The sequence below is a fragment of the Paramormyrops kingsleyae genome, chromosome 24 (assembly GCF_048594095.1).
Source record: "Paramormyrops kingsleyae isolate MSU_618 chromosome 24, PKINGS_0.4, whole genome shotgun sequence".
Classification (NCBI taxonomy): Eukaryota; Metazoa; Chordata; class Actinopteri; order Osteoglossiformes; family Mormyridae; genus Paramormyrops; species Paramormyrops kingsleyae.
The window spans coordinates 2,033,424-2,056,919 of record NC_132820.1 but is presented as its reverse complement, the minus strand read 5'-3'; the positions used below and the strand labels follow the sequence as shown (position 1 = coordinate 2,056,919).

Sequence of the window (23,496 nt, the reverse complement as noted above, 5' to 3'; positions counted from 1 at the left end):
CACTGTTTCCCCTTCAGGACGTCAGAGGGGAGCAGCAGCCCAGTGTGGGTGGGGGGGGGGGGGGGCAGGGGGAGCGGCATAATGAACACTGCTCTCAGGGGGGGGGTAGGGGGAGCGGCATAATGAACACTGCTCTCAGGGGGGGGGGTAGGGGGAGCAGCATAATGAACACTGCTCTCAGGGGGGGGGTAGGGGGAGCAGCATAATGAACACTGCTCTCAGAACAGCAGGATAAAGCACTGATGTGGTTCGGACCCAGAGCCGGCCGGGCCGAGGCAGGGCGTCACTTCCCCCCCCACGCTGGTGGCGGAGGACCTTCGATGGAAACGGCTGCAGCGGATTCGAGGGAAATCGCTCGTCAATCACAGGCCAGATGCAAAGAATCGCCAGCGGTTAACAAGGGTCGGCGGCTGTTGTGTGCAAGCAGTGTACACATTATCCATGTCTCACAGACCCAGGTGTATTATGGGAGTGTCGCGTTAATTAAAACTTCATGCTTCCACCGTGAATCGATATGTTGCTGTCATGGCCACATGCGAGGCCCCTTCGATCCACAATTGGCAGAGCTCTGCAGGAACGGCGGCGGTAGCCTGTGTGCTCTCCCGTCGGTGAAATTTATATTCCAGAAACACTGATGGTGTATAAAGCTGTATAATGTGGGCGAGGCTATTGTAAATATTCTGGGGAGGGAGAAATTGATATTAATGACCCTGGGGTGCGTTAGTATTTCAGAGTGCAGTCCATTTATATGGGAATTAATATGTGACTGAGGCATTGTAGTACATATACAATCATACAACACGTGTGATTAAGGCGTGTGTGGATGGCGTGTGCATGAATGTGTGTCTGTGTCTGTGCGTTAATTATGTATTACGTGGTGGGGACCAAATGTCCCCATCAAGTGATGATAACCTGTTCTTTTAAAGTCGTGGGGACCATTTTTCAGTCCCCAGAAGTGGAAACCTTTTTATAAAATTGTAATCAAGAAACCTAAAATAGCCAAAAACCTTGTGTTTTGTTTGGTTACTTATGGGTTAGGTTAGAGCTGGGTAGGGGTTAAGGTCTTCATTGTTGAGATTAGGTTTTTTTTTGCCCATAGTGTGTGTATGTGTGTGTGGGGGGGGGGCGATGTGTGTCTAACTGGGTAGCAACTGCAGTTTTGGGGAGGTTGGGGGCCGATTAACCCCGTAATAGCCCTTTCCCGCCATTCCCTACCACCTGCACCGGTATTTATCCTCTCTGGGCTCTGCTCCGGCCCCCCAGCTCCCCGCAGCTGTGCCGAACAGACGGGCCGTCCACAGGGCCCGGTAATGAGGTGCCGGCAGTTTCGCCAGGCACCATCCAGAAGAGCGGCTCCGACCCGCGGGAGGTCGGCACGGCGCTGTCAGCGGTGGCGCCGGTTAATCGAGTGAGCTCTCCAGATCGCTCTCAAGCCCCGACCCTCGATGGCGGAGGGTCTCTCCAACACGTGCGTGTCCTCGGCGCCAAGGAGGTCCGCACTTACTCTGACCTGGTTGCTGCATCTCTGCTCTCACCTCGTTCTGGGGTCACCCAGCCGAATATCCAGGGAGTGTGTGAGAATCTGCAAGCCGCCCTGTAACATACCATGTACCGACATACATCAGCCCATAGCAGAAACCATACGTCTGGCCGTCATTAATGGACGCACATTCATTACATTTACATTTATGTTATTTAGCAAACGCTTTAGTCCAGAACGACATACAAGTGAGGCAGACAGCACATTACAAACCGTCAAGGGGACGACGAGGCATAATTGTGGCTATGCTGAGCTGTTCAAAGCAGGAACATTAAGAGCATTGTGGGAACGTGGAGTGTCTGTCAGGCTGGCAGAGACGTTCCTGGAACAGCGGGGTCCTGAAGTGTTTCTTGAAGGTGATGACCAGATGCAGTTCATTCCATCATCACAGAACCACACAAGAGAAATGTCAGGAATTTGCACAAGAACTTCGAGTTGGACCATATTTTACATGAACTAGAGTAAGGTTATTCTGCTGGGACCAGTATAGCTTCTGGGGATTTCTCTGATATAATGCATATTGTTAAATATCTTCAGTGGTTGATTTTTATGGAATTATGAGGCAAGATTGTTATCAAGATCTTCATGGATTGCCCAGATTTTGACAGAAGTTTGCTTTCTCAGAGTTTAGAGAAAACGTGATACAAAAACACACAAACCATCAGACATCATGTAAGTTTTGAGGAGCGATTTCGTAGCAAAATGAAGTTCCTCTCCCGGGGGGTGAATCTCAGCTTATGGAAGACTTACTGGTTGACTCTGACTGGTTTTTCAGTCAGTAAGCAATGCCGAAGATGCAAAAATCGGTTTGGTCTGAACTGTGCAGGGTCGCACAGTGAAATCCTCCATGAAGGGGCTTCTGTAGGCTTGTAGGGGGGAGACAGTGACTCCTTATACACGCCGTGTCAAAGCTGAGACTCGGGCCATCGGCAGGGCAATGATATGTTCTTCTTTGTTTTCTTTTTTCCCCCCAAAAAACTGGAGTATCCTAGCGATAGAACAGGAAGCTCTCGCTGGCTGCGTATGACCGCATCCCCAAATGCTCTTAAACTGGGAAGTCGCTGCAGAGGTCTGGGCCGCATCCTCAAATGCTCTTAAACTGGGAAGTCGGTGCAGAGGTCTGGACCGCATCCCCAAATGCTCTTAAACTGGGAAGTCGCTGCAGAGGTCTGGACCGCATCCCCAAATGCTCTTAAACTGGGAAGTCGGTGCAGAGGTCTGGACCGCATCCCCAAATGCTCTTAAACTGGGAAGTCGCTGCAGAGGTCTGCTTCCTTAGTGTCTTCGTTAGATAAACCCACACAAACTGGCACAACTTCTTTGAATTCGCTGCATTTTGCGGGAAAACAAAAGTGTCTGCATTGTTTCAGGGAAGTGGGCCAGTTGTACTTTTTTGTGCATTCAAGAATTAATTGTTAGAAATGTAAATAATATGAAGGGAAGGGAAACTGTTATTACAGCGGAAGGGAGAACAGGCAGTCGGGTTTGAAACAACATCAGACAGGGTGACCTGCTCTTGACGTAAATGCCATCATGGTTATGAATCTCATAGCCCATTAAATGTCACTAGTGTGTTATGAAGGAAACTTTTCTGTGCATTTGTATTCAGTCTTACCTCAGTTCGCGCAAAGCAAACACTGCATTTAGACATCAGCTCATACGGTTTCACTTCATATGATTTATTTCTATCCAGGATACATTTCTCCTTGAGCATTTATTACATGTACAGCGGTACACCTTGGACAGCATGCTGGCCTGTAGCGGGGGTCACACACCGAGGGAAGTTTACATGCCCTGGTGCAGTGAGGCATCCGCGGTCTGTGGGAGGGAACAGGAGCGCCCGAAGAAAAACCACAAGAAAACCCCCCCACGCACAGCCCTGGAGGGCGAAGGCCACAGTGTTACCATGCCAACGCATCTGATCTTTTACATCGGTATATTACATTCCTGTAGCAGCCTCGGCCCTTGATATGTAACATCACAAGACAATTGCTGGTTAACAGCCATTCTGGAGTGTACTTCATATTCCTTAAGAGCCGTGTAATATACTCTCTATAAAGGAATCTTCTAAATGACTGATACTGCAAGGTAAAGGGGGCACCACGAAGATTGCACCCTTATTGATTTCGACATCCCTTTTAGTGGAGAGAGTATGGCTTTCTGTCATAATTTATAAAACCCCATTTTACTTTGTGGAATCATGGCTGGTATGTATATAAATGTGTGTGGGTGTGCATCTGTTCTGTTCCATATAGGATTCGTTTTGTGAAATGGACACCTTTCCATGTCACTTAAAGTTGCAGTCTGCTTTCTACAGCTTGCCCCTGGGACGTTTCCTTCCTGCAGAAGTGCAGCAGCGGGGCAGGGGGGGGGCACATTTCTCATTATGGCATGTGTCAGCAAATTGTGCAAGATGCAACCAGGATTATGAAGAGTTAGATTACAAAGAAACTCATAATAACCTAAATGTAATGCTTTTTCGCAAGTTCCCCTGTAAGATGCACACTGGACTCGATTAACCGTCTAACTGAGATAAAGTTCAGACTTTGAAGGTTCTGCTTCGCCGGCAGCATTTCCTAAGATCCACCAGCGCTAGGCTTCTGTGGACATTATTCCACTTCGTGTTGGTATAGCAGCCCATGTTCAGAGTGGGGAGTGCAGGAAACGGGGTGATAATGTCTGTGGGGGTGGCCCTCCTCCTGCCCTCCTCGGTCCGTCAGGGCAAAGTCAGGTCTCCATGGAGCCCCGAGTTCAGCTCTCTGTGCATGGGTTGTATGGTGGGGGAATTCAGAGTCAAGGCTCCTCACGATATCACTGCCTTAATTACTTGTTCAGAAGATATTAAAAGTCCAGCGACTCTGGTCTACATTGAGGGTTTGCTACTCTGCCGGGACGCCTACCATTAATAAACCGAATGGCTTTTATCAGGCGCGCTTAATACTTTGAAAGGAAAGCCTCTCTCAAGGCAATTGGGCTGGGAAACCGGAGTTTTTTTTTTTCTTCATTGTTTTTCTTAACATCTTGCTCACTTCTTTTTTGTTTCAAGAGCGATTCACTCCCTCGTGGGGTTTCAGGCAAGGCGAGAGCCAGCTGCGGAAGCTCGGGGTCTTAGTGAGATTCTTTTAGGGCTGAAACATTGGATCAAAAGTGACTTAACATGCCCTCTCCGCTACGACAGAATGAAAGTGTGCCTGAGAAATTACCCTCACAATACTGCTGTAGCTACAACTCAAGGTGAAAATACACAGAAATAAATTACATAGAAAGGGCCAGAAAAGACTGGCATCTTTCTCTAAAAAATATGGCAATGTGTCGGTTTCAAGTTGCCGGCTAATCAGATTTAACGCCCATCTGGAAGGTGCAGCTTATTGGCACACAAAGGGAAACCGAAAGCTGCCGACTACTGCTAAGTAGGACGTCTCATAGATATGGAGCGTGAATAAACGGGAAGACCACTCAGATCGCCGTGTCACCCGCTTCTGCACCGAGTCTATAACCTTGAATGTCGTTTGTCATTAAGGCTCAGAACTCTGCGCTGCTCGGAGAGCATTGGGATTGACTGATTAGCTGTGAAATTAAAAGGTAGGCGGGCGAATGAAAAGTCTATCAGAAAACAACGCATTTGGAGCTCAGTCCTGGTTCAAATAGTACATTCAAATTATCTTTGGGACCCTGAGCTCTTCAGACTTAATGATACTACAGCAGAGTGTCCTGACTATTTTTTTCACCGTTAAACACTTGGGTTTATGAGTGTGAAATGAGACATTTTTTCACCAAATAATAGCTAAAAATTCATAGTTATATTGAGTACCGTCTTTTGGGTTTGAGTGAAGATTAGAAAGGGAAGGTGAGATTGTCCTCAGATGGAACCCAGCTGTGCAGTCAGGAGCCAGCTGTTCTGGCACAAGCTGCAGCCACCGTTCATTCATGTATTGATTAAGATTCTGCATAGACGGCCGGCGGAGTTCAATGTTAATTTTCGAAAGTGGCTTTCCTCTAATGGGAGAGCGAAGCTGCACAAAGGCCACTCCAGACGAAAGCCACGCACTCCCCGTGCCCAAGTACTACTTCATTATTACGTCTGTCTCTAAAATGCAGCTTTGATGGAGCGAAGAGCAGGCCAGCTTGGACAGGCACACGGCCACGCACCTGCAAATCTATCTCTTGAACCATTTCTATTTTGGTGAGACATGTCTAGGTGGCACCGAAACATATCTGTGGCGGTGGATGTAAGTGCTGGTAAAAAAAATAAAAAAATAAAATCAGGAAATTAATAAATAGGGCATTTCTGATTGGCTGCCTGGTCCCTGGGCGGGGCTGCTTCTCGAGGGTAGCCGTGAGGAGGTCCTGGAATCGCAGTGCAGGCCGATAACGAGGAGAAAACAGCAGCACTGACGGAAGGATGAAAGGAGGAAGTAAGCAGAAGAGGAAGATTAAAAATCCGCTGTGAGATTTTGGATGATCAGAGTCGGGTGTTTGGCCTTCTAGTGGTTCTCAGCTAGTGTCTCGGTACTCATGTTCAGCACAGGAGCCTGGGGGGGCCGGGGGGGGGGCTGGGGGCTGCATGGGCGGGGAAGATGGACAGAGCTCCACTGGCTCTCTCTGTCTCCATCTAGTCCATAAACAGGTATCATTGTTACAGGTTGAGGTTTCGTTTTAAAATGCTTTGTGCTATGATCATAATTTAGGCCGCGGCAAAAATTTCACGGCGTGTGAAATGTGTCATACATGGCGTGTAAATGGCCATATACAGCCTGCATATGCTTATATAATGTGCCAAATAAAACGTGCTTGAGGTTATATAATGTCATATACAACATGCATGTGGCCATATAACATGTCATGTACAACAGGCATGTATGATGTGCCTCACAATCCTTGTATAATAATTGCATTTTCTGCCAGCCTCTTTAATAAAAGTATCTGGTTAATTTGCGGAATGACCAGGGCCCTGATTCACAAAGCAGGATTTCTTGCTTAGCCAGATAACTTGTCGGATTTAAAGTAGTCAGCGCTTAAATGTAACAAAATGAAGATATTTAAACTGGGGTACCTTAAATCTGACAAGATATTCAGCTAAGCAAGAGATCCAGCTTTGTGATACAGGCCCCTGTTCTCCACTTAATTCAGAGTTCCCCAGTTTAAATGGACTTTATCTTTGCTCACTTACATTTAGCCCGGACTACCTTAAATCCGACAAATGATCTAAGCAGGCAGCCTTGCTTCGTGATTCAGGCCTCTGATATATTTGTAATTTAACAGTTAAATATTTAACGGCTAATTTCATTGATAGTTTCTCCAGCTGTGTTTTCCAGAACTCCTCTTATAGCACTTAAATGAGGCATTGATTTTTTCCAGGCACGTCGTCGTTGTTTATGACGCCGCGTAATTCCGGTTGGAAATCCTCCTCCTCCCAAGGAGGCACCGCCGCAGGGCCGGATATGCAGCTTCGTACGGAATGCCGGCGGTAATTGCCCTGCTGTTAATAGTCGAGTGGCTCGCTTAATCACACGATGGGGCAGTGGGATGAGTCCTCACGCATCTGCATTCCCGGCGCCAGGCCTTCTGAGCGCGGAGACAACAGCAAGTTGCGCCGCCTCTCCCCCATGCGATCGCAGGACCCAATCAGCTGCCCGCCGCCCTGTCAATCGAATTCCCTGATTGGCCAAGATTGACCACTCCTTCGGACACTCCCGAGCGCGGTCGTCTCTCTCTCTCGCCCCCGATCTCTGCGATGAGTCATCATAAACACCAAATAAGCGAGACGCTCTCGAGGACGTGCCACGAGATCAAAGCACCTGCAGGATTCGGGGCGAGATAAACCGAGCACCATTAGGCTGGCTGCTTGAAGTGACGTGTCAGTTATGGAGTGTGAAATAAGGTAGCTGATAGGCTAGTCAGCGCGGCATTTTACTCTTAGCTAAGGCATCCTCTTAAAGTGCAATTTATTCTTATTGAGACTCCTTTGCCTGGCTCTTCATCTGTCCCATTGCTCATTCCGAATGTCCACAGGGAACTAAATCCCATTGCTTAGGCAGGGAAAAAAAGGGACACGCTGCAATATGACCTCAGAGTTAATGGAGGCCTCGTACAGAAGCCGTTACTGTACCCCGGCGTCCGCCCGCCGCTCCGTACCGGGGCCCCGTCTTATTTACGATCCGCTGTCTCTGCATTACATTTATGTCTCCCTGGGAGTTTGGTCTGTTATTTTATTGTTCCTGCTGCACACAGGTCATTTTTCCCCGGATGCTATGGTGCCTTTGCCAGATTCTGACACGAGCAAAAAATCTCCCAGAATGATGAGTGCCTCAGTCAACGGAGAATAAAAAATCGTGAACGAGCAGCAGTGAATGCTTTTGAGCAATCCTCGACGCTGCCGTGCCGTATGCAGATGCTGTAGAGAGAATACCTGTTCTTGTACGTCTGCAGTAGACCCCGGTGAATCGTGTGTAGTGCTCATGAACCGCCCAGGCCGCATTCGCTCAGAGGTCATCACTGTCCCGGTGCCATTAGAGGCGTCGGCCACCAGGGCGGGCTGGTGTCGCCGTGGGACGGGAATCGGCGAGCGTCTGCGAGCGACAGCTTTGTCACAGCCTTCCTTCCCAAGGGCCTGTTATCTGAAAATAAAATCATCTGGATTTTGCGCCCGATTCTCCGCAATCAGATCATCTCGTGCTGCTCGAGTGATTCTCAAGGTTGCAATCAAGACGCCGGTGAGTAAGGGAGTCTCCAGTTCCTTTCACAGCATGTCTGGCCCTCCCCCCTCCCCCCGCCGTTAGGCCTAATGCTGATTGGTTCAGCCTTATCGCAGGACTGTCAGTGCCATGGCGGGTGGGGGGGGGGGGTGGCTTTCCTGTTTAACTCATGTCCTTGTTGCAGTGACCCTGGTCTACAGAGAACTTACGCATAGTAGGTCCAGCCTTACAGACCAGGTCCCACCCATCATGTAGGCTGTGATATTTCAATTTGAAGTCCAGGAAATATGCGAGCGAAGCCATTTGCAGATTCACATTTTTTTTTTGTCAGTATAAAGCTCAGATCCAGTTGGATGTGCGTTTAGCGTCTTTTCTATATATCAAAAAATGCAGTGGTCCAGCTGCTTCCTAGCAGTGCGATTCATTACGTGACGTTATTACATCTGCAAGGGCACCTCCACATTCCACGGCAATTATGATAAAAAAAAAAAACGCATCTTCTAATCTTAAGTGAGCAAGCGTGTGTTTTTGATGATGTCTAGCCATGTTGGGCGACCAGGCGTGGGTCTGGTGTAGCCCCCTGGCAGGGGTCTGGTGTAGCCCCCTGGCAGAACGTCACGCATGGGGTCTAGGTGGGTCAGGCACTGGAACGCGCTATGTGACGGTAATGGTGTTTTCCTCAAATCCACGTGCTCCTCCGTCATAATGAGAGCGACCTCTGCCTTGATGGAATGGAGCGACTGTCACGCGGCATTATCATCACGCCATCCTGCTCTGTCAGGAATGCTGGGGGCATCTCCTGAGTTGGTCTCCTAATGCCCACAAATGAGGCTGTCATGCACAACCAGTGGTACATTCCTCCCCCCCATGCATGTGTCTTTGGTATCTTCCACCGTAATGGGGTTACCTCACCAGAATACAACATTATCATTACCTTACAGTACATTGTGGCTCTATGGTATCGACCTATGTATGACAAGAATCCCCAAAGGCTGAGGGCCACAGTGATCATGTGACTACTGACCTCTGTTCCGACTCCATTCAGCTGACCCCCTAAGTGACCCTAACAAGATATTAGGAGCAAGAGTCTCCTTAGCTTGATGGGGTTAACTCCATATCTGGGATTATCACCATGGCAACACAGGGATGACTCCGCCCAAAGCCTTGGTCTGTATCACATGGGTTTGCAGGATGTTTTTAATATTTAATAGTTTTATTAAAGGTTAGCGATAGTTAGGCGACCTGCCTGGCCTCTGTAGTCAAACTGGGATATAAGCCATGCAGTTTTCTAGGAAGTCATTTAAAAGTCCTCGCGTGACACGTGATTTCCAGAAGTTATAAAGCCCCTTTAAGATTTTTGCTTTTCTTTTAATAAGCATCAGTTATTTTTAATTATCCTGTCAGAACGACTCAATTTGCATTTAGTCAAGCTTGTCGAAAGTGGCGAAATAGCGGAATAGCTGACAGGGATTTCCGTCCTGGGTGGTGGCCTGGAGACCCCCCCTATGCCCCCCCACATCCCCCCTCTGTGCACTGGAATCGAAACACTGTAACTGGAAGCTCCGTTTCACTGCCCCTGTGCGTAACTGTATTTTAAAACTATTTTTTCACTGTATTTTTATCTGTATTTATTTGTCTATGTCTAATGTTCACATATCAGTTTGCTGTGTTTAAATTGTCCGGCTGTCAGTGGTTAGATCTCTTTCGTATTCCTTGTTATATTTTGTTTTTCACCGTTTTATTGCACGAAGACCAGCGAGATTGAAACGTCTCAGTCTGTGACTTATGGATCCTATAGCTGACAATAACAGGAAAGATACTTTGGCTTGACTTTGGCTTGACTTGGCGGCTAATGGATGATTAAAGGTCCTATAGAGAGAGCGATGGGGGAGGGGGTCTAGTCCCTCAGGAAGACAGAATGACAGTAAGAGTGGGCGGGGCGGGGGGCAGCTCTGTCGAGCGACGTCGCCCCAGGGTTGAGACGCCGGATCGCCGTTCCTCAGCTCTGGTCACTCTGTATTACTAAACCTGTCCTCTGTGAAGAGTGATTTTCATGGCACTTGGAGAGCGAGACACAGGAGGAATCGATCATGTCGTGCAATCTGGACGACGGGCTGGAATGACACTCTTCCAGTCGGGAAAGGTGACTTTCAGGTCCAAATGCCATTAAAAATATATCCCTCTTCTCTAAACTCCTTTCCTCACAGTCAGTCTTAGTGAAATGTACTCATTTCTGCCAGACCCACCGGTGCTTGAAACAGGATTAGGTTGAATTTCGATATTCTGCCTTTGTGATGATTGTATTTAATCGGCTTCCCACATAGGGCCGTTACATAATCCGCATAAGAAACGGAGCTGAGATCAGATGCCGTCGGAGATAAAAAGCAAAACAACACGGGTGCCTCCATCCTCGTGTTGTCAAGGCGATTGATTTGGACGCACGATCAAAAACGATGCTGTTAGCGGTTAATTAATCCCATTTCTGCTGCTGGTGTGTTGCCGTAGAGAGCGATGAGCGGCTAAATGATGTCGTACTGGTTTTTTTTTTTTTTTTACAGGCTATAGCGAGCGCCTGACCTCTGCAGCTGGTGATCACATCTCTGGGCTGGGGGGTGGTGTGCTGGGGGGCCTGGGTGAGGCTTTGCGGCTTGGAGCGCCACCTGCCACTGACCTGTAAGCAGGGAAGGCAGTGAGCTGTTTGGTGTTTGCTCCCGTCTGAGATGGCGGTGAGACGTCCCCCCCCCAGGGCGGGTAAGAGCGTATGAGGGACGCCAGGGGGCCGCGCCGCCTCCCCCTCCAGCCGGCGTTTAGCTGACGACGGGCCCCGTGCTCCCGGTACCGCTCGGTCCCCACGACGTCGCGGCTGCCTCTGCGATAACAGCATGCCCGCTGTCTCCACTGCGAAACCAAATATTCCTCAGGCAACTTTGAGTCATTCTTGGCAGTTTCTGGGGAGAATCGCAGTCCTGCTGTTTCGTGCTGTAACAATATATTCGTATTTTGCTGTAAATACAGCAGCTGCAGTGAGCCTGGTCCCGTCGCACATCGCGTGCTGTGACTGCAATGAAACCCTAAGCTAATTTTATTCCTTATGTTTCACCGAAGCTGAATATCGATGATTATTTGCATGGCTCAGGTATAAAATGGTGTGTTTCTTCCTCGGGGGTGGCGTTCTTCTCCTGGCATACGGTCACCGCTGACGGACGTTTCCGTTTCTCGGCAGCGGAAAGGCAGGCCTGAGTGCCCTGTCGGGAATTCCTACGGCATGCGGAGTCAGCGCCGTTATCTAAGGAGACAGGCCAGAACTTCCCATTACAGTCACCGCCACCCCCAGCCCCTCCCCCCCCCCCACACTTACTCACCTGTCCACACTTGCAAGAGCAGCCATTTGTCAGAGAAACCAGCGATATCCAATCAGAGACCTTGCCTGGCCTTCCTCTGCTAACAAGCCTCATGTGTTAGCATATCAGCGAGAGACTCTATTTCCGGGGGGTTGAGACTTGACTTGACGCAAATTCACTTGAGGCAACAGTAGGACCATGCCTTGCTTGAGGATGGAACGTGGAGATGTGGGCACTGAGCCCCTTTACTGGGGCTTCAAAACATCTATTACGCGCCGAAACACATTTGGGGATTATTTGTAACCCAGTGCAGTCAGCAAATTCATCTGCATGTGTGTTTCGTTTCAACATACATTGCAAATTACTTCAGCCGGAAAATGGGTTTGCATTTAACCACAAACTAAGGAATTAATATTAGCAGATTATTTTTCATTACAGTTTCTTCATACTTTACAATCACTTATATTTGACACGTGATTTAGGTGTTTTTCAAGCCTGAGTGATGAAGTGTCTGTATCAATAATAAATTAAACAAACCATTTGTAGTTGGACTGAACAATAGTTACACAGCACAATAAAGGATACTACAGGGCACTTTAAATCTTTACATTCCATTTAGCCAAAATAAATGCAAACATAATTCAATTTTATCCTTCATCGAAATACATTTTTCCGCCATTATGCAATTTTTTTTCAGTCTCCCCTCCTTATTGTTTCAGCTCATTTAATCGATTGTGCATTGACATTATTGTTTACAGCGCTGTTGTGTAGCATTAAATCCAATTAATTTCAGAATTATGGCTTCCCTTTGGACCTATTCGCTGAAATGAAACTCGCGCGGCAACAGGGATGAGCGGCTAACCAGCGGCGCCGCGTGACACGTCCCGCTGACGAGGTGTCGATCAGGGACAGGAGCGAAACACCCCAAACAATTAACAGTGCAGTACAAACACGTCATTTCTGTAATAATACTATATGAGGAAAACACAGTGCTCAGTCAGGAGCATTTAGGAGTGTGATTGACACACAATATTATAGCAGATTTGGAAGCACGGGAGAAACTGAACTAAAATGCCCCGATCGTCCTGTACAGAGTCGAGAGTCAAAACAGCGCTTGTTTTCTGTGAAGGTGAGACCAGGAACATGTAGAGGGGCGGGGCTACCGGGACACTGTCCATGGCTGAATGCTGATTGGCCACCAGAGTGCCCGCCTCCTTAACACTCACCGAGTCAAAACATATTGGCTAATGTGAAGTTGACTCCTTTTGCAGGAATTATGGCCCCTTTTATGCTGCCCACCTTAAAAATCTGATAATCACCTAGAACACACCTAGAACACACCTAGAACACAAACACCTGCACCCTGGTACCTCATCCGTAACCTGCTGGGCCTTTTCAGTCCACGCAATTACAAAGAGGTGAGCAAAGGGCTATTTAATTCAGGGCATTTAGCTTCCCCACTTATTGTTCACGCTCCCATTCAGATGTAACGTAAATGTCACACTTCACTTGCTCTCCACTGTCTTATTGTGCTGGAACTTTTTCTGGGACAAAGTTCAGAGGCTCAGGGGTTTACGGCAGGTTTTCCTGAATTCGGGATTCTGATGAAAATCCGCATCCGAGACGGCCTCTGGATGTTTTTTTTTTACCCTGCCTAACTCTCGGACTTGGTCCTGTGCATCGTAGCAACATTCTGCTATAGCAGTGTTTCTCAATCCAGTCCCTGCGGACCCATAGACAGTCCATGTTTTTACTTCCTCCCAGCTCCTACTAGGGAGCAAAAATGTGGACTGTCTGGCAGGGAGCTGGGAGGGAGCAAAAATGTGGATAGTTTGTTGGGTCCCTGAGGAGCGGGTTAGGAAACACTGCTCTACAGGAATCCCCAGTTCTTGACAAGAGTAGACGACTCGCCATATTCGTCATCACTGAAGTTAGTCTGTTTTTAAACCTTACTAATAATGCATGCAAACCACAATTTACCTAGGAGACATATTTCAATAGATCTTACAGTCTGCTGTAATTATTACTGGTATTTATAGATTTTTTCCTTTATCTTTCTTTATGTTATGCCTTGAAAAAGTGGAGTTTGTGCATAGAGCACAATAAACGATAGAGAGAAAGGAAAGGGCATAAGTCATGCCATTTAAAATGAGTTGTGGTAAAGCTTATGATATTGAGACGGCAGGGTGTGAATCGCAGGCGGCACAGTGACACAGCGGGTGGCCTTCTGTTGTCACACATGCGACGATAAGGGGCGTGATCTGTGCCCCGAGCTGTGTGTGGCTTCTGTTTGTATGTTCGTTCCACAGTTTGAAACATGCAGATGAGTGAGTCTCTTTTTATCTTAACTGAAGAGCAAATTTCTAAAACTAACTCCATCCATAGGATACTTCTTTGAGAAAATTTCTGTGGACTTTTCTGTGCTAAAGTAACATTAAGATCTTCCTTGGATTTCATGAGGACTGAGATAGTTTGGAATCATTGATGGTCTCATCCTGAAACAAAAAATTGACTGAGTTGGCCGTAGCATGTGAGGATGTGCCCTGGGAAGTGCCCTGGGAAGTGCCCTGGGAAGTGCACTGGGATGTGTCCTGGGAAGTGCCCTGGGAAGTGCCCTGAGATGGACTGTTCTGTCCATATGCCATGTCTGCCCTGCCTTGTTTCCTGTGTTTATTTGGCATAAGCTCCCAGATCGCTATACCTATCGCTCAGTTGTTAAAGCAATCAGTTTGTAAACCAGCTGTTGTGAGTTCAGTCCTCGCTGGGCCCTGATGTTTCGCAAGTCTTCTAGCTCAACGAGTGGAGAATTGTGCTCATAATGTGCAGATTGTGGGTTCAAATCCCAGGGTACTTGTGTAAATCGTAACCCTTCCCTCTAATGTCAGTTGCATTGGATAAAAGTATCAGGTAAATGGATCCCTGTGCTGGTTAAGCAGCTACATTAAAAGGATGCTGGAAATGTCATTGTGAGCCGAGTGTGACACGCATTTGGAAAATAACAAACGCAGCTTGAGTCGCAGCATATTTTAATTAGGGTTGGTTTGCACATTCTCCCTCGTACCTTCACAGCGTATCATAATTAGGGTTGGTTTGCACATTCTGCCTCGTACCTTCACAGCGTATGATAATTAGGGTTGGTTTGCACATTCTGCCTCGTACCTTCACAGCGTATGATAATTAGGGTTGGTTTGCACATTCTGCCTCGTACCTTCACAGCGTATGCTAATTAGGGTTGGTTTGCACATTCTGCCTCGTACCTTCACAGCGTATGATAATTAGGGTTGGTTTGCACATTCTCCCTCGTACCTTCACAGCGTATGATAATTAGGGTTGGTTTGCACATTCTGCCTCGTACCTTCACAGCGTATGATAATTAGGGTTGGTTTGCACATTCTGCCTCGTACCTTCACAGCGTATGATAATTAGGGTTGGTTTGCACATTCTGCCTCGTACCTTCACAGCGTATGATAATTAGGGTTGCTTTGCACATTCTCCCTCGTACCTTCACAGCGTATGATAATTAGGGTTGCTTTGCACATTCTCCCTCGTACCTTCACAGCGTATGATAATTAGGGTTGCTTTGCACATTCTCCCTCGTACCTTCACAGCGTATGATAATTAAGGTTGCTTTGCACATTCTCCCTCGTACCTTCACAGCGTATGATAATTAGGGTTGCTTTGCACATTCTCCCTCGTACCTTCACAGCGTATGATAATTAGGGTTGCTTTGCACATTCTCCCTCGTACCTTCACAGCGTATGATAATTAGGGTTGCTTTGCACATTCTCCCTCGTACCTTCACAGCGTATGATAATTAGGGTTGCTTTGCACATTCTCCCTCGTACCTTCACAGCGTATGATAATTAGGGTTGCTTTGCACATTCTCCCTCGTACCTTCACAGCGTATGATAATTATGGTTGCTTTGCACATTCTCCCTCGTACCTTCACAGCGTATGATAATTAGGGTTGGTTTGCACATTCTCCCTCGTACCTTCACAGCGTATGATAATTAGGGTTGGTTTGCACATTCTCCCTCGTACCTTCACAGCGTATGATAATTAGGGTTGGTTTGCACATTCTCCCTCGTACCTTCACAGCGTATGATAATTAGGGTTGGTTTGCACATTCTGCCTCGTACCTTCACAGCGTATGATAATTAGGGTTGGTTTGCACATTCTCCCTCGTACCTTCACAGCGTATGATAATTAGGGTTGGTTTGCACATTCTCCCTCGTACCTTCACAGCGTATGATAATTAGGGTTGGTTTGCACATTCTGCCTCGTACCTTCACAGCGTATGATAATTAGGGTTGGTTTGCACATTCTCCCTCGTACCTTCACAGCGTATGATAATTAGGGTTGGTTTGCACATTCTCCCTCGTACCTTCACAGCGTATGATAATTAGGGTTGGTTTGCACATTCTGCCTCGTACCTTCACAGCGTATGATAATTAGGGTTGGTTTGCACATTCTCCCTCGTACCTTCACAGCGTATGATAATTAGGGTTGCTTTGCACATTCTCCCTCGTACCTTCACAGCGTATGATAATTAGGGTTGGTTTGCACATTCTCCCTCGTACCTTCACAGCATATGATAATTAGGGTTGGTTTGCACATTCTGCCTCGTACCTTCACAGCGTATGATAATTAGGGTTGGTTTGCACATTCTCCCTCGTACCTTCACAGCATATGATAATTAGGGTTGGTTTGCACATTCTGCCTCGTACCTTCACAGCGTATGATAATTAGGGTTGGTTTGCACATTCTCCCTCGTACCTTCACAGCGTATGATAATTAGGGTTGCTTTGCACATTCTCCCTCGTACCTTCACAGCGTATGATAATTAGGGTTGGTTTGCACATTCTCCCTCGTACCTTCACAACGTATGATAATTAGGGTTGCTTTGCACATTATCTCCCTCGTACCTTCACAACGTATGATAATTAGGGTTGCTTTGCACATTATCTCCCTCGTACCTTCACAACGTATGATAATTAGGGTTGCTTTGCACATTCTCCCTCGTACCTTCACAACGTATGATAATTAGGGTTGGTTTGCACATTCTCCCTCGTACCTTCACAGCGTATGATAATTAGGGTTGGTTTGCACATTCTCCCTCGTACCTTCACAGCGTATGATAATTAGGGTTGGTTTGCACATTCTCCCTCGTACCTTTAGAGCGTATGTTAATTAGGGTTGGTTTGCACATTCTCCCTCGTACCTTCACAGCGTATGATAATTAGGGTTGGTTTGCACATTCTCCCTCGTACCTTTAGAGCGTATGTTAATTAGGGTTGGTTTGCACATTCTGCCTCGTACCTTCACAGCGTATGTTAATTAGGGTTGCTTTGCACATTCTCCCTCGTACCTTCACAGCGTATGATAATTAGGGTTGGTTTGCACATTCTCCCTCGTACCTTCACAACGTATGATAATTAGGGTTGCTTTGCACATTATCTCCCTCGTACCTTCACAACGTATGATAATTAGGGTTGCTTTGCACATTCTCCCTCGTACCTTCACAACGTATGATAATTAGGGTTGGTTTGCACATTCTCCCTCGTACCTTCACAGCGTATGATAATTAGGGTTGGTTTGCACATTCTCCCTCGTACCTTCACAGCGTATGATAATTAGGGTTGGTTTGCACATTCTCCCTCGTACCTTTAGAGCGTATGTTAATTAGGGTTGGTTTGCACATTCTCCCTCGTACCTTCACAGCGTATGATAATTAGGGTTGGTTTGCACATTCTCCCTCGTACCTTTAGAGCGTATGTTAATTAGGGTTGGTTTGCACATTCTGCCTCGTACCTTCACAGCGTATGTTAATTAGGGTTGCTTTGCACATTCTCCCTCGTACCTTCACAGCGTATGATAATTAGGGTTGGTTTGCACATTCTCCCTCGTACCTTCACAGCGTATGATAATTAGGGTTGCTTTGCACATTATCTCCCTCGTACCTTCACAACGTATGATAATTAGGGTTGGTTTGCACATTATCTCCCTCGTACCTACACAGCGTATGATAATTAGGGTTGGTTTGCACATTATCTCCCTCGTACCTACACAGCGTATGATAATTAGGGTTGGTTTGCACATTATCTCCCTCGTACCTTCACAGCGTATGATAATTAGGGTTGCTTTGCACATTATCTCCCTCGTACCTTCACAGCCCCTGTCTTAGATAGACAGAAACATTGCTTGCTGTTATACAGAATTACATCATTTCCTTTATTCACTCACATCGGAAGCATCATTTATTTATTTGTTTTTATATATGCTTTGAAAACATTGATCGAAGAAAACAGGTTGAACTGTGCTGTGGCCTGCCAGAGTAAATTTGATGTGACAGTCACATCATTCTGCCGAATTTCCCATAATAACTGGCCATTTTGGTAATTAAAACAGATGTTCTTTGCTTTCTTGGCGCAATATAAACATGTCAACAAGCGTTGCAAGTCAGGAATAGGCTTAGAACAGCTTTTCCCTGACAAGTGTGTTCCCCGTTGATTTCACACCTTTGTATTATTGCCATTCTTACAACAACAAGTTTTCATTTGCTGTCTACATTAGTCAGGACCTACTCACATTAAGTGTAAGTGGTATTGTAATGAAGTGGCCTAGTTTGTATTCTTTTAATTCCAGCTTTTCTTTGCTGGCTCATCCTGCTCAGCTAATATAACTGTTCTCATTTGTCTGAAACTGCAGACAGAATCAAGTCCATGCTGGGAATGTGATCTGAGTTGGGAATGATGTTTGTTTAGGAATAGGAGCAGGATAATTACTTGGGGAATAGTGACCTTTCAGCAGAGCAGTACTGGGTAAAAACAGGATCTTTATATGAGTATGGTGCTGGTTTCAGGGGAACATGGTTGAGTAGGAACAAGATCTCGATATTACAACTGTGTTCTTTACAGGGGACCAGTGTTGGACAGGGCAGTTGTGTTGAGTACGAACAGGATCTTTATAAGGGAACAGTGATCTTCTCATGGGAACAGGATTGGGTAGGAACAGTAACACAAAAAAACAAACAGTCCTGAAGGAGGGTGTCACACCTGTGCTGTACTGTAGTCAGGTAACAGAGCGTGGTCTGTGGGTCGAGTATCGTTACTCTGCACGTTACTCATCATCGCTCTGAGTGCTCGGTTTGGAGTCCAGCCTCTGCTTACCCACATTGCTACTGGCATTGTGCTTCAATGGCACTCTCTGTTAGGCTAATATGATTCAGGGTGCCATTAATTGTAACTAATCAAGCCTGATTAGTTAAGTTTCATTGCATAACAGCTTGTAATTCTTAATTCTCGGTAATTAATTAATTGAAGGTGCTCTCATTTGTATCCCAAATCATCTGGCTTCTGCTGTGGTTTTTGCTGAAGATTTGTATCGCAGCAACCAGAAAGAGGGGAATAAAATGGGGTATGATTGGTTCTTCGGGAAAGAGGGCGTGTCTTGCCATGCAGCAGACCAAGGAACAGCAAATGCCTTTAACCAGATTGGTTCTTCTGGAAAGAGGGCGTGTCTTGTTGTGCAGCAGACCAAGGAACAGCAAATGCCTTTAACCAGATTGGTTCTTCTGGAAAGAGGGCGTGTTTTGTTGTGCAGCAGACCAAGGAACAGCAAATGCCTTTAACCAGTTGTTGTGTTAAATTGAAACCACATGAGAAATGGGATCCTGTTTAGTCCTTAGCAGGCAATCTCGCCGCGGCGGGGGGGCGTACACAGACGTGACCGCCTCCCGCACACATCATGTTGCCGTGTAAAGATCACACTCTCGAGGGGGCTGACTCACTGCGCCAAATCCCACATCCGCCGCCGATTCTTCGCTTCCAAGCACATTCCCACCCCATCAAATTTAGCTTTAATTAGCTCAGAGACTGGCTCCATTGCCCGATCTCCTTTCAGTCTTTGATTTCCCGACTCAAAGAGGTGCATTAAAATAAGCATCCTTCTTCTCCCTTTGAATCACGCGACTTCATTAGACTAATGGCAGCCGGCGAATTAAGAGGCAGACGTGAGTGTGTATGAGACGACCGCCTCGCAGGTACGAATGGTGGCAGTAACCTTGGCCGCACCGAGCAGACGGGGGAGAAAAATAAGAACTCGGAGCAGAAGGTAGAGACGGCTGCAATCAGTTTCGATTGTCCCCACGTAGGTGATTAATCGTGTCCCAATGTGAGCAAGCGGCTTTCGGCATGCAGGGGGGGGGGTCCACTGTATCGGCCATGTCCTAGTGGGTCCAGCGCAGCATTAAGAAGCAGGTATCATGTGCTGCGGTCGATCCAGAAGGAGACGGGGGTGGATGCAGAGGTGGGGGAAGACATGTGCGGTGGGGGGGGGGGGGGGTGTTATGGGGACGGGGTTTTGGAGGGAAGTGATGGAAAGTGGTGATTGATGGTGCAGGTGGGTTGAAGATACAAATGGAGTGGGGGGGGGGGGCAGGATGGAATAGATCAGTGCAGGAGAAAAAGCACTAGAAGGTTAAGTCGCCATGGGGATCCATCCATCCATCCAAACCCACATCCATCTATCTCCTAATGGCTTATTCTGGTCACAGAAGAATATAAAACGTAATAATATGAATTATTGTTCTTAATATATATCATAATCATGACCTTGTGGTGAATAACGTGATGGATCGATGGATCTGATGGATGGATGGATGGATGGCATAGTACTGTTAAGAGCGATTGTAACAATTACACTGAGCCACAACCATAGCACTATATTGGACAGCATGGGTGTAAATTACCAGCTATAGCCTACCAGCTAATACACCCCCTTCAATAATCATGTTCCCCCCTAATTTGGTGGAGACCTCAACCCCACCCCCCATTGTTCATCACGCCCTTGGTGGACATGCACAAAAGCTCTTATACTCCAACAAGGCGGTTGCTGAATTTTTAAACTGCGGAGGAAACAAATTTACAAAGGGAACCGAAATTTTATTATGAGTGAGAATCCTGTGTTATGTCTCCAGAATGAAACGATGACAGGTTTATGCGCTGGAAAGGCGGCTCTCTGCTGCTGAGAGATTTGTAACGCGGTGCAGGGTGGAATCGGTAAATACACCCACGGCGGAGCGGGTGTCGGGGACGTGCGGGCGTGCGGCGCGCAGGACCCGCGACCGGCGAGATTTGCCCGGTCTAAGCGCAGGACAGTAAGTGGCGCCGGATCGGGCGCTTTAAATCGATACACGCAAGACGTGGGAAAAACGACTGATCATCTTGTAGTAGCGTTGGCTTGGAAGACAGAGTGCAGAGGCTGGGAGGGAGGGGGGTCTCTGTAGAAAGATGATACTGAAAACTGCTAATTTAATTATGTAACAAAAAAAAACGCACGGAGGAAGGTAGCGTGATGAATAGCTGGTGCCTGCTTGTAATCTAATTCCCTTCATTGTAACCTTGAGCTAAATACTTAAGCTGAATCGTGCTGCTAAAGTATCCAGCTGTGTAAATTAGTGTGTTATTTTTTTATTTGCTCTGGGTTTATGTATGTATGGGTTTAGTATAATTTCAGTGAAATTAAAGGTTAAGCAGTACAACATGAGGAAACCATTTTCAGAAGATGGCTCTTTTCTAACTGACTGAAAGACTTCATAAATCTTTTGCATATTTAAAAACGATATCTGTCTCTAAATTGGTATGATCACATTTTGTGTTGAGAAACCATGCCCTTTTCAACAAACAAAAAAAAATGTTGTATAGCGCATTATCACAACATTACATCGTCTCAAAGCGCTTTACAGCATCCCCACCCAAAGCCCCCAGTGAGTAAGCCATAGGCGACAGAGGCAAGGAAAAACTCCCTAGAAGGAAGAAACCTTGGGAGGGACCAGACTCAAAGGGGGAGCCCATCCTCCAGGGGCCGGCAGGGAGAGTCAAATACAGTTAAATCTGAAACACAAACGGGGAGCAGGGGGGAGATGACAAGCCGGTGCCACCACTCCCTCCAATCGCCAGGCAGCAGAAGGCAGGGAGCGGGTCATACAAGGAAGATGACACGGGCAGAACGGCGAGCTGGATGCACGGACGTCATCTAACAGTTAGATGAGTGCAATATGAAGTGCAATGTGCAAGGAGGGAGAGGCAGGTGGGAATGCAGGCATGGGGAGTCCCTGAAATATCAGCACTCCAATCCCACAAGCGACTGTGAAGGTAGAGTGACAGCACTGTCAATTCAGTTTATCCAAAGCCAATGGCACCGATCCCCACCCAGCTCTACACCTCACACTATAGGTTTAACTGGGAGTGAGAAGCTAGCTAGAGCTAGAACTAGTGTCCCTATAAGCTAAACTAAACAGGTGTGTTTTTAGTCTAGACTTGAATATTGAGTTAGCCTGAAACCCGAATCCATTTAAAGTCCAATATGTGCTGTTTAATCTGTTTGGCCAGTTTTCTGATGGTTTATGGCATTATGTTACATTTTCTGCAATCCTATAAAATTTCCATCCAGTCTCCCAACAGCTTATCCAGAACCAGGTCACAGGTCCTGTAGTTTGTATGTAGAGATCATGTGCCTGCATTAAATCTTATCCACCTGTATCCCCTTCCTCCTCCTGTGATAGGATTGTCTGTCTCTGTGTGTCCCATGTGATCCATCTTCCTCCTCCTGTGATAGGTTTGATGAATGCATTTATGTAAATAACAAAACACTGCATAGCTGAATCACATGCTAACCTAAATTAAATGAGTGGAACTATTGTTAATTTTAATCATTTTGTGGTTACTGTTTGATTTGGGCTCCAATCCCGGGATGACAGCCTGGCGTGTTAAATTGACACGGATGCAGTTTACATGATTATGGTGCGCATGGATTTTTCGGAGGTGCAGCGTCAATAGGAAGTTGAAATGAAATGAAAAATTGAAATGATACTTCCCCTTTGCACGAGCATAGGTTCATATTGGAATATAGGTTTGTACTGCGGATATAACAACTCAGGATGTGAGTGAAAATGACATTCGAATCAGATTGCTCTATTTCTTACTTTTGCTCTTTCCGTCGGTCTATTTTTAATCGATTTCCTGCTCTGATTCATCGCAGGAATTCAGTTTTAGTCTTTTAAAGGAAGCTGGCGCGTTCTGGTACTTCTCGTTTTTCCATGCGTCTTCCCCGTTTTCTGCCGTCGTCGTATACGAGGATTAACGAGCTCCTGGTACCCTAATCGCGCCGTGCATCTGTCCGCTTCTCCGGCTGCTTCCCTGCCAGTTTCTCCCATGATTTGTCTGTCTGGCTGCCTGCCTTGGTGCCCAGGTCTCACCCTTTTCTCAACCCGCTAAAGAGCTCAACAATAAAAGCGTCATGCCCGTCTCCGGAAAAGCGGCAGGGCTCTGTATTTTAAATGCAGATCGGCGTAATCCCATGGCTCCTGTTCCGGGATCTCTCTGGCATGCACGCTCTGCTCCACACGGCAGTGACGCTTTCCGCCGGCCTCCCCCTGAGGTGGCTGCTCGCTCGCTCGCGAAGCATGACGCTGTCGCTGACGTCAGCGCGAACGACCCGATCAAACCACGATCCGCAGCCTCGCCAGGGGCTTGTACGGGAGCCGGAGAACACAGAATTTTGGCCCGTCTTTTCAGGTTTTTTCCGGGGGGGCGGTAGAGCCTCTTTCAAAAGCATTGTGTGTATCTGATGTCAGCATTCCTTTTTCTAGGGGGGATCACAGGCTGCAGAACAGCACAGCTCATCGAGAAAGCTGAGGGGCGGCATGTTTAAATTAGGAAGCCGTCGCCTTTGGGAATTCCCTCACATGAGAGAGAATTCCAAATATGTCTCTCATTGTATAGCTGAAGTGCCATTTGTTACAGAATCCCACAGAACACGATTTTTACTGTAAAGCATCTATACGACAAGACATATGAAAGGTCTTTTTGTTTCCCCCCCCCCCAGACCACAGGTAAAGTGAGCACCTAATCCATGTGGG

At 46.9% G+C, this 23,496-nt stretch overlaps 1 protein-coding gene across 6 annotated transcripts in view; it reads left to right on the top strand.

The window, feature by feature from the left end:
• The window catches only part of LOC111855424 (neurexin-2-like), a 589,098-nt gene that overhangs the window by 413,330 nt on the left and 152,272 nt on the right, over positions 1-23,496 (top strand). The gene's annotated exons all lie outside the window — the stretch shown is intronic.